Below are 17,982 nucleotides of genomic sequence, written 5' to 3'. Positions count from 1 at the left end.
ATTCCTGGGTCTCAGTTTGTTCATCCTTAAAATGAGTGCATTGGAATAAGCAAAGAGTCCTTTCCAGCTTTGATGTTTGTCAACTCAACTTCAGCTCACATGAGGAGTCAGTGAGCAGTTCCATGAAATGCCACTGATGTCCTCATCTCTGTGATCCCCTCAGGGACCAATGACAGGGACCAGCAAGAATAAGTATGCTCCAGGCTCTTTCTATATGCCTATGTGACCTTTGCTAGCCAGGTGATACTTCCCTAGGGTGTGTTTAGACTTTCCTGTATTCCTTCCCCTTCCCTAAATGCAGCATGAAGTTTCCCTGACTTCACGGAGGTCTGCAGCCAGCAGCACAGCCACAGAACTGGGCAGCGCCTAAAGTCACTGCTTTGAGGATGACTTGATCAGGCCTTATGGGAACACTCATCAGAATTTGCCTTGACAGACAGGACAGTGATGTCTTAGATCAGTAAAGAAAGCCCTTCATCCAAGAGTTAAGAGTTTTAGCAACTAGTCTATGAATATATAATCCTAATATGTTTTTTTTTCCCCTTTACCAACTTCCTTCTCCAGCTACCCCCAAAGCCTCAGTTTTCTCATTTGAAAAATGAATGGATTGAATTAGATAATTTCTAAGATTTCTTTTGCCTCTGATTTTCTATATTCTACCTTTGCAAGGAGAGGCCCCAGAGCCAAAGCTATTAATTTATAACTTGGAAGAAGGAGAGTTTGTGAGAGGAAGGACTGTTTGCCCTTCTCTGTAACAAGCAAACAGCCAAGAACTGACAGGACTCCAGATGGTGTGCAGGTGTGCCCTCAAATCCCTCCTGTTCTGGTCCCCATCCCTGGCTTGAAATCTTTTGCTAAACACCAGTAGCCCCTTAGAATCTCATATGTTTTCTGTTATTCAGTCATTCAACCAACATTTTCTTGGCACTATAGACAGGACCACTATGGCTGATTCCCTGGATTCAAAGGACTCACAGGCAAGTGAAAAAAGGTAAAACTTCACTACAGTTAACATAAGAGGATATGGGCCATAAAAGAAGTTGAGACCTTGGTTTCTATAGAGCATACAGATATTATTAATATGAGGAGAAAAGCAATTTTCATTGTGGGGATAAGAGAATATTGTCTGGAAGAAATGGCATTATAGCTAGTCTTTGAAGGATGAAGAGGATTTCATCAGATGAAATCATGTGAATGAGTCAGTAGAGGGGAAGAAAAGAAAGAATGTGTCCATAACATCTGCAATGTACCTGCCCATTTGCTCCTTTAATTTCCCATCTGAAAGAGGATCCCTGATATTACATCTGCCGTCACAACTCAGATTGTCTTGAAAGCCAACAACAACAACAAAAGAAGTATTGCTGTTATTTAAGGTCATGAACTGGTTTTTTGTACATCCACTGCCTGTGTATCCAGTGCTTCCTCTCTAATACTCTGCATCCCTTAGCTCATCTTAATTTCCTTGAATGTCATGCTACACTAATAAGACTCCCCATGTCTATGACATCTTAAGGTTTACAAGGCATTTTCCTTACAACAGCCCTCAGAGGTAAGTAATAATAAGATTATATTATTATATACCATTCCCATTTTAGAGAGTCATCGAGGCACAGGGTCTAGAGAGACAGCCTCAGAATCATGCTGTCGGTGTACACTCTGCACAAGTCACTGATCTTCAAAAGTCCACAATAAACTTGGGATAGTTTTATTTAAAACACAGAGCAGTACCTGGTCACCTGGAGACAGAGAATTCCCCCTTCCCCTCCCCTTCCACATGGGAAGTGTTTTATACCAATGAAATCACAAGTTTGGTTCAAAAATAAATCCCTATTCTACATGAGGAACCTGAAATCAAGAGAGAAGTGACTCTTCTCAGGTCACCAAGGAAAGATGTGTTCAATTGGGAATGAAATCAAGATTCTCAAACTATACTATTCTACATAACCTCTAAGAAAAGTAACTAAGTTCTGTTCCCTCTTTTCCTTCTGGTTTTTTCTGGGGCTAGATGGGATTTTTCAAATATAAACTCAGGGCCAAGTTTTCTTTCCCTTCCACAACTAACCAATCTATATATCTTGCTTCCCAACTACTTTCCACTGGCTCATTTACAGGTTACACACTCCCTGCAGAAAGTCTGTGGTATTGGGTGTAATTCCAGGTTACTTCAACTTGGATTCATGTTGTGGCTTGTAGAATCAGTCTCATTGCTTTGGAATTGGTCCCTATATTCCTTCCCCACCCCTTCATCTCCTGTTACCAGAGAACAGAATTCCAGGTTTTGAAAGGTCATGTTTTCCAGTCCCCTTTCTCCAAGAGGCAATATATAGTCAGTATATCAGCATATAGACCAGGAAGGATCACTCTAGGACCCGTGAAGCTGCAAGCTAAGAAGCCTGGGTTATTTATTATCCACAATGCTATGCTATCCTGCCAATCATTAGCTGCACAGTTGCATACATAGCATATGTATGCTCTCTGAAATAGGGAGAGGAAACAGAGAAAAACAAAGAGCCACTTTATTTTACTTGATCTACCAGCTCTGCTTTAGTTAATGAGTCTTATTTTTTGAGGCAATAGCACCATACAGTGAGAAAGGTCCAAGACGAGATGCTGGGTCATCTTAACAATTCCTTGCTTTAATCTGCAATTCCTGTCCCCTTTCCAGCTTCAGCTGCCTCATATGTAAAATGAAGATATTTGACTATATTGTCTCAAAGGTCCTTTCCTATGTTCTAAGGTCTCTTTTAACTCTGGGAATTTTAGAAAGAGCTTTAAAAGAAAGCCTAACCTAAAGTCCTATTCACTTTAGGGTTTAGTAAATGTTTGTTGTTATTATTATTATGGTAGATTTCAGATCTGATATTTTAAGGCACACCCCAAACAACCCTATAAAGTAGTTATGGTAAATATTATTTATCATTTTTTATGGAAAAGAATGCATTCCTCTGAACTTCTCATCATACCCTGTATCAGATACCTCCTCCCTCCACCCCTTCATCACCTTTCCACTTTCTTTGTATGTATTGTCATTCCTACTTGAATATAAATTCCTATATGTTTAAAAGAGTTGCACATATTTAATCTATATCAGATTGCTTGGTATCTTGGGGAGGGAGGATGAAAAACTTGGAATACAAAGTCTTACAAAAATGAATGTTGAAAATTATCTTTACTTGTATTTGGAAAAATAAAATACTATTGAGAAAAAAAAAAAGAATATCATTTCCTTGAGGTCAGGGACTGTCTTTCTTTTTGCCTATATTTATATTCCCAGTACCTAGCACAAGGCCCGGCACATAGAAACTGCTCAAGAAATGCTTGTTCAGTTGACTTAACTTTCTTCAAATTTAATATTGAGGTAAAACTTTGCTCTAAAAATGGTCGGACTGCATCTGGACAACTGATCTGTAAATGATACTCACATCCTGTCAGCTAAAATATATAATAAAGGGTTTTTTTTTTCCCTTTTCTCTTTTGCATTTTCATTCAGTGCCTGCTATATCCATCTACTTTTGGCTCATTTCTGGAAGAAAGTATGGATGCTATGCGGGAAATAAAGCTATTGTCTATTGTACTTTTGTCTAAGCTTCTATCCTGCTTTTTCATCATCATTTCCTCCATCCATCTGGGTCTTTTTCTCACAAAGTGCTAAGGTAAATGTTAAGTTGGTTTGGAGGAGCTTATCACATTTTTCAAAGAATGTTTCTATTTCTTTTATCTCCTACAACAGAAAATAGCACATAAATTGCCATTAACTTATCCATGATCTTTTTGTTCATGCTTGTCATGAGCACTGCAAGAGAAGATTCTTACATATCTTGTTCTGAATGTATACATACATACATACATATATGTCTTTCCCATTAGAATGTGAGCTTCTTGGGAACAGATTGGTTTTGTCTTTTCTTTGCATCCAAAGTACTTAGCACCATTCCTGGCATATAAAATGTGCTTAATTAAGGTCTGATGATTGACTGATTGATTTTTGTTGCTTCTCCAAGAAATATTCTGTGAGTCACCCTCCCTTTAAACTACAATTTCTGGTGTCTTCTAGTTTCATTGATTGTGACAGTGTCAATATTGATGTGTTTCAGTTCCTCCTGCAGGGTATCAATTACTTTGTCCTGGGACAAAGATCTCACAGAATAACAACATCAGAATCAACGTTTAAAGACCATCCACAAATTGTGTGGATTCTTGGCATCCTCTACCCACATTTCCACAGATCACATAGGACCAATGACCATCTGGTATTTTACTTTGTTTCATGGTCTGCCACAGGCAGAGAATCTTATCATCTATTGGATGAATGTTTAATAAACACATTGACTGCTGTGAATTGAAAGTTCAGGAGAGAGCATAGAGCTAGATCCATAGGTACACATGGAGAATAAATTGGCAAACCTGATCCATGAATATTAAATCCTATGCCTAGATTTGGTTATTATCTAAGAGATAAATTAACCTGTCAAGGATTAATCAGTGAAGGCTAATCAGCTTGATGAAGTAAAAACACTCTTCAAGGAACTCAATGATTCATTCACATCTCACTGAGGATGGGCCCTTAAATCTTGACATCCAAGGATGGTTTTAATAGGCTTAGGCTACTGTGGATCAGGTCTATAAAAAATAACTGAGACCTGCCTGATTTACAATAGAAGCAGCAAATATATAGTCCCCACCCCAGCAATCAGATAAGGAGCAGAAGCAAAGGGGCTTGTTCTGCATATGCCCTCAATTTTATAGCTTGTGAGAGGCAGTAGCCCCACAAGAGGGTGGAGACATTTGATCCAACCCCTTGGATATAAGAAGGGAAGGAAGACAAGGTTCCTGGACAATGCTGAGCTCCAAGGTTTGACCTTTTTAGGGAGAAGAGCTTCCGAGGCCTCTTAGAAAAAGATCCTGAAACCCAGCTTCCTACTGAAGGACAAGAGAATCCCCAAAGTTATATATATATATAAAGTATATATATATATATACAAAATATATATATACAAAGTATATATATCTATATATATATGGGGGAGGTGGGTAAGTGTATATACACACACATATGAGGACATTATAAAAACAAAAAACAAAACCAAAGGGGTTGAATTAAATGGCTTCTGGAGTTCCTTCTGACTCCAGTATACTTTGGGTTTGGGATTGCCTCTTCTATATCTTCTGCCAAGTTCTGGCTCCAGGATCTCATTGACCTTACTGAGCTAGACAATCTGCAACCCACTAGATTTCATCAACATTACACATCTGGTTGGTTCCAACTTCCCCATCTCTTCAGTGTGCCAGGGAAAGGTCAGAGATTTATCACTATTAGAACTGGAGAAAACTTTAACAACTATTTCAACCAGTCCTTCCATTTTACAGAAAGGGAAGCTAAAGTCCAGTGAGGGGAAGGGCTGTCCAGTAATGAATTAGGCTGCCTTAGGGGGTTTCCAAGTAAAGAGTGGATATCTACTTCTCAGTGACATTATAGATGGGAATGCCTGTTTAGGGATGGATGTCCTCTGAGGCCTCTTCCAGTTCTGAGATTTGACTGTCTTTGTCTTTTGCCTATGGATAAGGTTAGCCCTGATCAGGGGCACTAAGAAATTAAACCCTTTGTTGTCTTGGGAACTCTTTTGTTTTGTTTTGTTTTGGGATGACATTTTTTATTCAAAGTTTATTGAGATTAACTTGGAACACTAAACTACAGAGAAAAATCAAGTTTATCATAGTTAATTATTGCACAATCCTACTGTTGCTTTCCTGGTTTTGCTTGCATCATTCAGCATCAGTTCATGTAAGTCTTTCCAGGCCTTTCTAAAATCAGCCCATTCATCATTTTTTATAGAACAAAAATATTCCATTATTCAGTCATCCCCTAACTGATGGGCATCTATTCATTTTCCACTTCCTTGCCACCATAAAAAGAGCTGCTACAAACATTTTTGCATATGTGAGTCTTTTCTCCTCTTTTGAGAGGTATTTCTCATCTTAGCTAGAGAATCCTAGTCTCCCTCCCCCCTCCATTCTAACTTTCCTCCCCCTCTGAAGTCCCTTCCTATTCAAATTCTTAAAGAATCTATTTAGGAAAAGTGGGTATCTATGAAGGTGGAGAAAGGTTCTAGTATTGACTCTGCTACTTATCTGATGGTTAACCTTGTGTCCCTTTCCTTTTCTGGGACAAAATTTTCTTGTCTAAAAATTGAGAAATTTGGACTACAAGCTTCCTTTTATTTCTAAATTCCACAATCCTAAAATAAGGACACTCAATCACCTCATTCTCTTCCAAGATTTCTTCTCTTTTGACTGCTCCTTTTCAGTCTCCATTGCTGGAGTGTCCATCTCACCCTCTAACTGTGGATGATGACCAAAGCTATCGCTTTTTCTTTTTTGCTGTCCTCTATTTACAAAAATCTCTCAATTTGGGGTTCACAGACTCTTGAAGTGTCCAAATAGATTTCAAGAGAGATCTGTGAACTTGGGTGGGAAAAATACATATTTATTTTCACTAATTTCTTATTAGTGATTGACCATTTCCTTCAATTATGAATGTTGACTTAGGCTTCACTTCCAAGAGAGGTTTGTGACATAAAAAAGAGTTAAGAACCCTCTCTCTCTCTGGCTGATCTCCTCTGTTCCCATGGGTTTGTAGAGGGACTAAGGGAACTGTGATTTACTGATTCATAAGAAAAAGCTTTAAACTAGAATGTTGGTATTAAGAGACAATGGTTATGACAGGTAGTTCAGGAGAGGATGAAGTCACATGATATGGCCTGCTGGAAGGGGCAGGGGGACAAATTTTCTGGACATTGATGAGTTTCTGAAAAACTCTAGGACTGGTTCCTCTAATGCAAACCTCTTGCTTACAGTACTACCCTAAAGGTTTAGGTTCACTTTGGTGGTCAGAGAAACTTGGGAATGAAATGGTTGCTACAGTTTCCTCCAATTCTAATAGTGATAAATCTCTGATCTCTCCCTGGCACATTGAAGAGATGGGGAAGTTGGAGCCAACCAGATGTGTAATGTTAATGAGATCTAGTGGGTAGCAGATTGTCTAGCTCAGTAAGGTCAATGAGATCCTAGAGCCAGAACTTGGCAGGAGATAATAGAAGAGGCAATCCCAAACCCAAAGTATACTGGAGTCATAAGGAACTCCAGAAGCCATTTAATTCAACCCCTTTGATTTTTTGTTTTTATAAATGTCCTCGTGTGTGTGTGTGTGTGTGTGTATACACTCACCCACACCCACCCACACCTATACACACACACACACACACACACACACACACACACACATACACACATATATATATATATATATATATACACTAACATGTAAAGAAGTATACTAGTCATATGAGCAGCAAGTGGCAAAGCCAGAATACTAAACCAGATCTTCTAGGAAAGGAAAAGACAATCAGGCAACCTGTACCACTATCTAAGGCCAAATAAAGCAATCGTCAAGATCACAGTTTTGTAACAAAACCAACAACAATAATGATTGTATCCTCAAAAAACTTTTGGCAAAATATAGCACCCATTCCTATTAAAAACAATAGGAAGCATAGAAATAAAAGGAGTATCTATCTAAAACCATCAGTAAGCATTATTTGTAATAAGGATAAGCCTTCCCCAAAAAATCAGGGGTGAAGCAAGGATAACCATTATCACCACCATTACTCAATATAATACTAGAAATGTTAGCTATAACAATGAGAGAAGAAAAACAAATAGAATTAGAATAGGCAATGAAGAAACAAAAATATCACTCTTTGAGGATGATATGATGATATACTTAGAGAACCCTGGAGAATCAACTAAAAAAATACTTGAAATAACTTTAGTAAAGTTGTAGGATATAAGAAAAAACACATAAATTATCAGCATTTCTTTGTATGATCAACAAAGCCTAGCAGCAAAATATAGAAGGAGAAATTCCATTTACCAAAACTGTAAAAAACATAAAATACTTGTGAGTCTATCTGCCAAGACAAACCCAGGAACTATATAAATACAATTATAAAACACTTTTTATTCAAATAAACTCAGATCTAAACAACTGGAAAAATATCAATTGCTCATGAGAGGTTGAGCCAATATAATAAAAATAACAATGCTGCCTAAACTAATTAACTTATTCAATGACAAACTAATCAAACTACCAAAAAATTATTTGATAGAGCTAGAAATATAATAATAAATAATAATAATAAAATAACGAAAAAAATCATCTTGCAAAACAAAAGGTCAAGAATATCAAGAGAATTAATAGGGGAAAAAATACAAAGGAAGGTGGCCTAGCAACACCAGATCTTAAATATTATAAAACAGTAATCCCCAAAACTATCTAGATAGTACCAGGTACAATCTAGAATGAGGTATCAATAGAATAGATTGGATATGTAAGATACAGCAGTCAATAACCCATAGTAATCCAGTATTTAATAAATCTCAAAGACCTTTGAAGTAAGAACTTACTGTTTGACTAAGACTGCTAGGAAAATTAGGAAAAAAAATCAGATAGAAACTAGGTATAAACCAGTATTTTACATCATATACCAAGGTAAGCTCAAAATTGGTGCATGATTTAGACATCAAGGGTCTTTTTGTCTAAATAAGCAAATAAGAGCAAGGAGTAGTCTACTGTCAAATCAGGGGGAAGGAAGAATTCACAAACAAACAAGAGATGGAGAGTACTACAAAAATGTAAGATAATCTTGATTATATTAAAATAAAAACTTTTTACAAAACAAAACCAGTGCAATCAAGATTAGAAGGAAAGCAGAAAGTTGGGAAACTTTTTTAACAAGTGTCTCTGACAAAGATTTCATTTCTCAAATATGTAGAGAACTGAGTCATACTTATAAGAACACAAGCCATTCCCCAATTGATAAATGGTCAAAAGATTTGAACAGGAAGATTTCAGATGAGAAATCAAAGCTATCTGTGTTCATATGAAGAAGTATTCTATCTGCTATTGATTAGAGAAATGCAAAAACAACTTTAAAGTACTACCTTATACCTATCAGATTGACTAATATGACAAAAAAAAAAAAAGGAAAATTATAAATGTTGTAGAGTTATGAGGAAATTGGGATAATAATGTACTGGTGGTGAAACTGTGAACTAATCAAACCATTTTGGAGAGCTATGCCCAAAGGGCAAACAAAATAAAAAGGGCAAACCATATCTTTTGATCAAGCAATATCAATGGTCTGTATCCCAAAGAGATCATTCTAAAAAAAAAAAAAAGAAAAGGACTTATGTGGGCAAAAACATTTATAGCATCCCTTTTTATGGCAGCAAAATATTGCCAATTGAAGGGATACCCATCAATTGGGAAATGGCTGAACAAGCTGTGATATATAAATATAATCGAATACTATTGTGCATTAAGAACAGATGATCCATCAGATTTCAGAAAAAAATGAGAAAAACTTGTATGAACTGATACAAAATGAAATGAAGAGAATCAGGTGAACCAATGTTCACAGTATCAGCAGCGTGTGATGATTAACTATGAATGACAGCTCTTCTCAGCTCACAGAGATCTAAGACAAGGACAAGGACAAAAAGCTCATGAAGAAAAATGCTATCTACATCAAGATAAAGAGAACTGATGAGCTATGAATGCAGAATGAAGCATTTTTTTTTCCACTTTATCCTTTTTTTTTCTTTTGATCTGTTCTTCTTTCATAACTGTGACTAATATGAAAATGTTTTACTATATCAAACTACCTTTTGCCTACCAATTTTAGAAGAAGGAAGGGGAGGAAAAAAGGAAGAAAAATTTGAAACAAAATTTTGTAAAAAAAAATTTCATGCTAAAAATTGATTGACATATTATTGGGGGGGAATAAAATATTATTTTTTTTAAAAGAATGCTTAAAATTGTTTGACATGTGATTGGAGGGAATAAATACTATTTTAAACTAACAACAACCAAAAAAAAACAAAACCTGGAGAATCCAAGCTGGTCTTTCTTTTTTATTGCCAAAAAAAAAAAAAAAAGAAGAAAAGAAAAGAAAAATGGTTTTGTGATTCATCTCTTCTGGACTCCATGTCTCATTTTAAACTTGGTGTAATGGAAAGAACATTAAACTTGGGCTCAAACCCAAGCTCTGCTACCTACATGACCTTGAATACGCTATTTGCCCTCTATTGAGCTATAAAATGAGGAGGTTGGACTAATGACTTAGATCTGTAACAATTTGGACAAGCTGCTTGGAACCACTGGGCTAGTTGCTGTCCCATAGCTCCAAATTGGGGTGCACTAAAGAGAACTGTAGCATTCTGCCATTTTGGTCAAGTCTCTTAATCTTGTCAGGCCTCAGTTTTCTGATCTATGAAATGAAGAAGTTGGCAATTCTTTCCAGCTCTGACTCAGAGCATATCTCTAAGACTGGGTATAGAGCAGAAGTCCCTTGCCTTCATGGGATACTTCTTTGTACCTGTAGTTCTCCACCAGAAAGCTGGACTAGGGGTGAAGTAGTAGAAGGTACTGGAGAATAGAAAATGCAAAGGCTCATAAATCCTCTGATTTCAATAGTTTAAGAATTTGTAATCTCTTCTGTGTTTTCTGTATAGAAATGTGGCTTCCAGGGGAGAATTTGGAACAAAAGGTTTTGCAAGGGTCAATGTTGGAAAAATTACCCATGTATATGTTTTGTAAATAAAAAGCTTTAATTAAAAAATAAAAAAAAAATTGGATTCAAATACCATAACTAGATGGTACAGTGGAGCAAGCAATGGGATCTGGGGTCTAGTTCAAATCTCCTCATCTAGGAGAAAACAGCAGTATCTATCTCCCATAGTTGTTGTGAGAAACAAATGAGAAAATATTTGTAAAGTACTTAATACAGCACTTGGTATATAGTAGGTGCTTAATAAATATTTGTTTCCAGTTAGTATTACCATCACCTTATCCTCATCTTTTATGATGGAGTTCAGATCTCCTACACCCAGTTGTGACCCTGATAGTTATTGTTTACATTTAATATTCTACAGACTTTTGCACAGAAAGATACAATGACTTGGGTTTGGGGTTATTTTTGTTTTAATTGCGTGTTATTAAAGTATGTAAGAACATCATCTGTAGGTTTACTAACAACATTTCAGGGGCAAATCTATAAGGAGACAAGATAATGGGAAATAAATGTACCTCAGCCTTTTCTCACATGATTTGCCCATCTCTTTTGCTAGGTCTCTTTTTTTGAAAGCTTTTTATTCCTTCCTAAGTTGGAGAATATTTGGTTTGAGGCCCCTATCAAAAATGTTGGAACTTAAATTTATTTAAAATTTAAATTTGTTTTATTTTTAATTTAATTAAAATTTATTTAATATTAAGTAAAGTTTAAACTTATTTATCATTTTATGGAGCGATTGTGGGCAACACTTCTGTATTTGATTGTGGTGTGGTCCTAATACCCTTTATAATGGGAATTCTCAGGGATGTTTTGAGGTCTGCATCTGTAGTAAAAAATATGTTTGTCATCTATTAATTTATGAGTCAGTAAGCCTCTGGCACCTAATTCTCAGAGTTTGCTTGAATCTTGCTGGGTATTATGTAGATTCTAAATTTTTCCAGCCTGCAGTGACAGGGTTGCACCTCTCCACCAATTCTTTGTATACTCTGAACCAATCACTGAGTCTGAGCTCCTTAAAGCAGAAGTTTGTTATTTTTGGTGGTAAAGACCCAATCCTGAATTCCCATCACAAACTTCTCTTTTTTAGATAAATCTTCATGAGCCAACCATTTGTTTCATCATTATGATTACAAAATCTTTGACCACAAGCAAGTTTCTTCTAAATTTAGACAATGCCTCAGTTTCCACATCTGCCAAATAAGACAGGGTATTCCTTATTTTGATTTGCTTTCAAAGGTTGTCCTAAGGGTCAAATAAAAGAATGGCTAAAAAATCGCTTTATAATTCCTAAAACAATCTAGAAATATCAGATATTGTTTCGATTATGGCATATAGACAGAAATAGGATTAGGGCTAATGCCCTAGGTTGGCAAAAGACAGTTCTGGGCATGAAGAAGTCATCGCAGTTCTGCCCAAAAAAGCCAATAGCTACCGAGGAGTAGGAATTAGTCTGGACGAGGAAGACTGCACGTCTGCCCTTGTTGGTTGAGAATTCAGGTCAAGCTGGGATGACATCATCCCCTCGGGGCTTGTATGATAGCCAGAGCAGTGGGTTTACATGAATTGCCATTGGAGCAGTAGCCTCACACTGGGGTGTAATAAACTCTCTTCCCTGCAGAGGATACCACCAGTTGCTAGCATCAGGTGATGGTCCCTCATTGGCTCTCCAGCCTCGGGGCTTCAGCCTAGAGTGGGGCAGAGGGGAGCATCTCTAGGACAAGAAGATTTCAAGGGCAGGAAGAGACTTAATGGATCATTCTAAGTAGTGTCTGAGGCAGTAGAAAACAAGATGGAGACCTGACTAGACATCTGATTATAACAGAATCTCAAGGCTAGAAGGGACCTCAAAGATTTCTATTTCTTTTTTTTTTAGGTGTTAAAATATATGTTAACTCCAATATGTATATATAAACATATTTATACAATTATCTTCCTGCATAAGAAAAATCAGATCAAAAAAGAAAGAAAATGAGTAAGAAAACAAAATGCAAGCGAACAATAACAAAAAAAGAGTGAGAATTTTATGTTGTGATCCACACTCAGTTCCCATAATCTTCTCTCTGGGTGTAGTTGCCTCTCTTCATCACAGGAAAAGATCTCTATTTTTATTTCTAATTTTTCTAAAGGGCAATAAATCTTAATGCTCTTTCCTCTCAGCAACTCTTTAGGGCAGTTAATTCCAATGCCATTATCCTCATGTTACAAAAGAGGCAGACAAATGGCATACCCAAGGCCACACAATAAGTGGCAGTACCTAAATAGAAAGTACAAACATTTTTTTTCCATTTTCCCCATTAGTTTAGGAAGCTAAAAAGGAAATTATCCAGGGACCCACAAAATTCAGTTCTAACTCCAAATTTGTCACCCTTTCACTTTCCATAGATTCTCTTTTATAGGACAATTTTTACTTAAGACATAGACCTCACAACCTACCTTGATATCCTTTTCCATTAATCTGATGATTAAACAATTTTTCTTTTCTTCCAGTTGAAATGTGTTTGAAAGGGATGTGTATTTGTTCTAATTCCTCCCTCTGAGCCCATACAGACCAAATTTCCTTCCTCTTCCACACAACAGCCCTTTGGATATTTGAAGATGTCCCTTCTCTTTTCCGATATCAATTCCATCTGCAGTTCAGGCATTACTGTGCCTATCTGACAGATGATAAACTGTAGCTAAGTAAATATGAAAGCTAAGATTTGAGTCCAGATCTCCTAATTCCAAGTTTCCTGTTTTTCTACCATACAAAGAATGACTAACTGAACTTCATAGCATCTACTTGAGTGGTCCAACTACCCAGTTTTATTCTAGCCCTAAAAGAAAGGCCAGGATTCATTTCCATGTTCAGGAATAGTGATATGAAGGAAAATGAATCCAGCTCTTTTCCATATACATTTGAATAAGCAAACAAAGCCAGTCATTTGTTTATCCTCTATCCATAGGCAGCAACATCAGAAATTAGCAATGCTTTGGTAAAAAATTTCCCTGGCTGACTTCCTCACAAGTAAAGCCCTACCAAGTTCTGACCTTGAGACCTAAATGAAGGCCCTACATCTACCCCAGAACAGATGTCTGCTTGGCTAACCAATCCAAGACCTCCAGAGGAATGAATTTCTTTCACTCACAGGTCTTCCCCAGCACAGTCCTGTTTCACAAAGTCTATTTCACAAAGAAAGAAAGATACTTGCTCAGAACCACATATAGCAGGTACTAGAATCTAGATTAGCTAAGTAAACCTGCTGGTATGCTGTGGGTAGAATATTGAGGAGAGTACCATTGTAGGAGATCAAAGTTAAGAAAAGACAGGGGGATCAGACCAGAGAACTTTAACACACAGGATTTATGATTACATGATAAGTGTATTTTACTGTTTTTCAGTCATTTTCTATCATGTCCAACTTTTTGTGACACCATTTGGAGTTTTCTTGGCAAAGATACTGGAGAGATTTGCCATTTTCTTCTCCTGCTCATTTTACAGATAAGAAAATTGAGGCAAATGGGGATAAGTGACTTGTCTAGGGTCACACTGCTACTAAGTGTCTTCAATTTGGACTTGAACTCAGATCTTCTAGACTCCAGGCCTAGCACTTTATCCACTGAGCAAACTAGTTGCCCTGATAAGTGCATTAGGGAGGTACAAATAAGGTATCATGTGATATGACTTACATAATTGATTTAATGAAAGCTCTTTAAGGTCAGGAACCAGTTCATTTTTATATTGGTACACCCAGCACTTGAGGATTCAGTCTTAAGGGACAGGCTGAAAAATAAAGTGACCTTTGATTTGGGCTTTAAAGGTTAGATGGGCCTATCTATTAAACGTAAATCCTCTCTCTACTGAGATAAGGATATTAAGACAAAGAAGGGACTAAAGCAAGATTGCAGTCCTTGAGTATACTCTGAGCTTTGAATGGCTTCAGAGAATCATATCAGCTCCCGAAATTCCTCCAAGCAAGAACTAACTATATAACCTCCAGTAAGTTTATGCCCCTCTCTTCCCCTCCCATTTGTTTCCCCATCTCTAAAATGAGAGCATTCTACTAGCTGGTCCTTTTAACTCTAAAGACACAAGATTCACAGACCAAAGCTGTGTGACAGAGAAGCTGAAATGGGAGCAACTGCTTCCCATGAGAGTTAAAAACAGCTAACTCATCCCATACACAGAAAGAGAGCTTGGTTTGGAGCAGGAAAATCTGAGTATGGGTTCCAAGCCCAACCCTGCTGAGGTACCTAACTTTGGACAAGTCCCTTCTCTCCTTGAACTAAACTTATCTCTCTTACCTAAATCAAATGGAATTGATAACATATGCATAACTTAATTCCCAAGGCTGTTTGTGAGAAAAATTCACTGTTAGCCTGAAAGTACTATATCAGTGGGAGTTATTAGTTAGTCAGCAAGCATTTGTTAAGTGCCTACTATCACATCAGGCTCTGTGCTAATAAAGTGGCTACAAATAAAGGTAAAAGATAGTCTCTGTTCTGAAGTTCACAGTCTAATTTTTTATTCTCTTTATTACTTGCCTGGCAAAGTTTGTCTCCTATCCCCCCTCCAATGAATCCTTCTGAGGGAAATGAATCTATTGGAGATAGGGTTGGGTAGGAGATTAGAGTCTTAAGTGTAGAGAATGTGGAAGAGATCATTAGGGAAGAGGATTTCCAGAGGTACAAAGCCTTAACTGAAATAAGCATATATAATAATATATAAACATACTAATATAGAAATATATTTACTTTAAATAGTTATATACAAATAATAACTAATGATTGTGGTTAGATTTTTTTCTCCCCAGGGTAGAACAATTCATCCTTCTTCTATGTAGATCTGATGCTTTCTCCTCCAAATCTTCAGTGAATTCCAGTTGTCTCTTGAATAAGGCTCAAACTCCCCGACCTAGCATCTAACTTCATTCATATCTTATTTTGTACAAAGTGGTTTACATGTTTCCTCCATCAGACTGTGAGCTCTTTGAAGCCAAGACAGTGATTCTGCCTTTCTTTGTATCCCAAAGTTTAGAATAATTTGGGACACATGCTTAATAAATGACTTCTGATATGTTTAGAAGAATTGCACATCTTTAATCTATATAGAATTGCTTGATGTCTTGGGGAGGAGGGAAGAGAGAAAAGAGGAAGAGAAATTTGGAACACAAGCTTTTGCAAAGATGAATGTTGAAAAATGTATTTGCATGTATTTGTAAAGATAAAATACCATTAAAAATTTTAAATGACTTTTGGCTATCTGATGCCATCCTATTACTCTTCAGCCTCTAGACTTACTCTCTGCCTTTTCTTCTTTGTGTCTTTATCTATGTTATTTCCAATAACCACAATGTCTCTCCTCCCTGTCCTCTTATTTAATTGCCAACCATCTTTTAAAGGCTGATTCAGAAACTATATCTTATGCAAAGTCTTCCCTGATGCCCTTACTCTAGAAGGACTTCTTCCCACACACATACTATCCATAACACTTTGTCTTATACCCCTATAATGCACTTAATATTGTGTATTATGGTCATCTGTATTTGTACTTTATTGTACACCAGAATGTAAGTTGCATGAAGAAAAGAATAGTGTCTTATATGAACTTGTATCCCTCTCATTGCCAAGCACTTTTTTTTTCACATCATAGGAACTTAATAAATGTTTATTGAATAAATCTTTTTCTAGAACTTCCAGACATCTGACAAGCACTTGGCCTTTGGGTTATTGAGCATTTTTTATTTATCTAAAGCATAGCATTATATATCTGTTTCCAAAGGACTTTCCAAACCATTCTCTCATTTGAACCTCCCATTGGTACTAAGAGATGCAGAACAGAGATTACTGTCCCCATTTTGCAGAGAATTGAAAGCAATGCCTACAGAAGTAAAACTTAGCCAAAGCAGCCCTTTTTGTAGTGGCTAAAAACTGGAAACTGAATGGATGTCCATCAGTTGGAGAATGGCTGAATAAATTGTGGTATATGAATATTATGGAATATTACTGTTCTGTAAGAAATGACCAACAGGATGATTTCAGAAAGGCCTGGAGAGACTTACACGAACTGATGCTGAGTGAAATGAGCAGGACCAGGAGATCATTATATACTTCAACAACAATACTATATGATGACCAGTTCTGATGGACCTGGCCATTCTCAGCAATGAGATCAACCAAATCATTTCTAATGGAGCAGTAATGAACTGAACCAGCTATGCCCAGAAAAAGAACTCTGGGAGATGACTAAAAACCATTACATTGAATTCCCAATCCCTATATTTATGCACACCTGCATTTTTGATTTCCATCACAAGCTAATTGTACAATATTTCAGAATCTGATTCTTTTTGTACAGCAAAATAACGTTTTGGTCATGTATACTTATTGTGTATCTAATTTATATTTTAATATATTTAACATCTACTGGTCATCCTGCCATCTAGGGGAGGGGCTGGGGGGGTAAGAGGTGAAAAATTGGAACAAGAGGTTTGGCAATTGTTAATGCTGTAAAGTTACCCATGCATATATCCTGTAAATAAAAGGCTATTAAATTTAAAAAAAAAAAACAAAAAACTTAGCCAAAGTCCTAAGTCCTTGACAGAATCAAAACTAGAACCTGGGTCTCTAGACTCACAGAGCAAAGCTTTTTCCAAACTGGATTCCTCACCTACGTATGAGTGGCCAATTGATAGCGTTGGCCCCTTGTTCTGTTGAGCAAAGACTTAATATTGTGACCAAAAGAAAACTTTTGAATAATTTAAGACACTTTCAATAGACTTGTGATGGAAAGAGCCATCCATATCCACAGAGAACTATGGAGTTAAATATGGATCAAAGCATAATATTTTCACCTTTTTTGTTGTGGTGGTTGTTTGCTTTTTTTTTTTCCCCTCTCTCATGGTTTTTTCTCTTTTAGTCTGATTTTTCTTGTGCAGCATGATGAATATAGAAATACATTTAGAAGAATTGTACATGTTTAACCTATATCAGATTGCTTGCTGTCTCGGGGGGGGGGAAAAGAAGGAGAAAAATTGGGAACACAAGGTTTTGTAAAGGTAAATGTTGAAGCTATCTTTGCATGTATTTGGAAAATAAAATACTATTTTTAAAAGATTAAAAAAGAAACATCTATATATCTGATATGTTAATAATAAAAAGGAAAAAGGAAGGAAGGAAGGAAGGAAGGAAGGAAGGAAGGAAGGAAGGAAGGAAGGAAGGAAGGAAGGAAGGGAAGGAAGGAAGGAAGGAAGGAAGGAAGGAAGGAAGGAAGGAAGGAAGGAAGGAAGGAAGGAAAGAAGGAAGGAAAACTTTGGGCAAAACCTGACTAGAGAAGACAGTATCCCAAGTGTAATGCTCAGGAATAGTTATAACT

At 36.7% G+C, this 17,982-nt stretch overlaps 1 protein-coding gene across 2 annotated transcripts in view; it reads right to left on the bottom strand.

Annotated features, from left to right (window-relative positions):
* AHNAK2 (AHNAK nucleoprotein 2) overlaps positions 1–17,982 on the bottom strand; it is a 119,776-nt gene that overhangs the window by 43,537 nt on the left and 58,257 nt on the right. The gene's annotated exons all lie outside the window — the stretch shown is intronic.

This window comes from Sarcophilus harrisii, chromosome 2 (assembly GCF_902635505.1).
Source record: "Sarcophilus harrisii chromosome 2, mSarHar1.11, whole genome shotgun sequence".
Classification (NCBI taxonomy): domain Eukaryota; kingdom Metazoa; phylum Chordata; class Mammalia; order Dasyuromorphia; family Dasyuridae; genus Sarcophilus; species Sarcophilus harrisii.
This window is presented reverse-complemented; position numbering and strand designations above follow the sequence as displayed.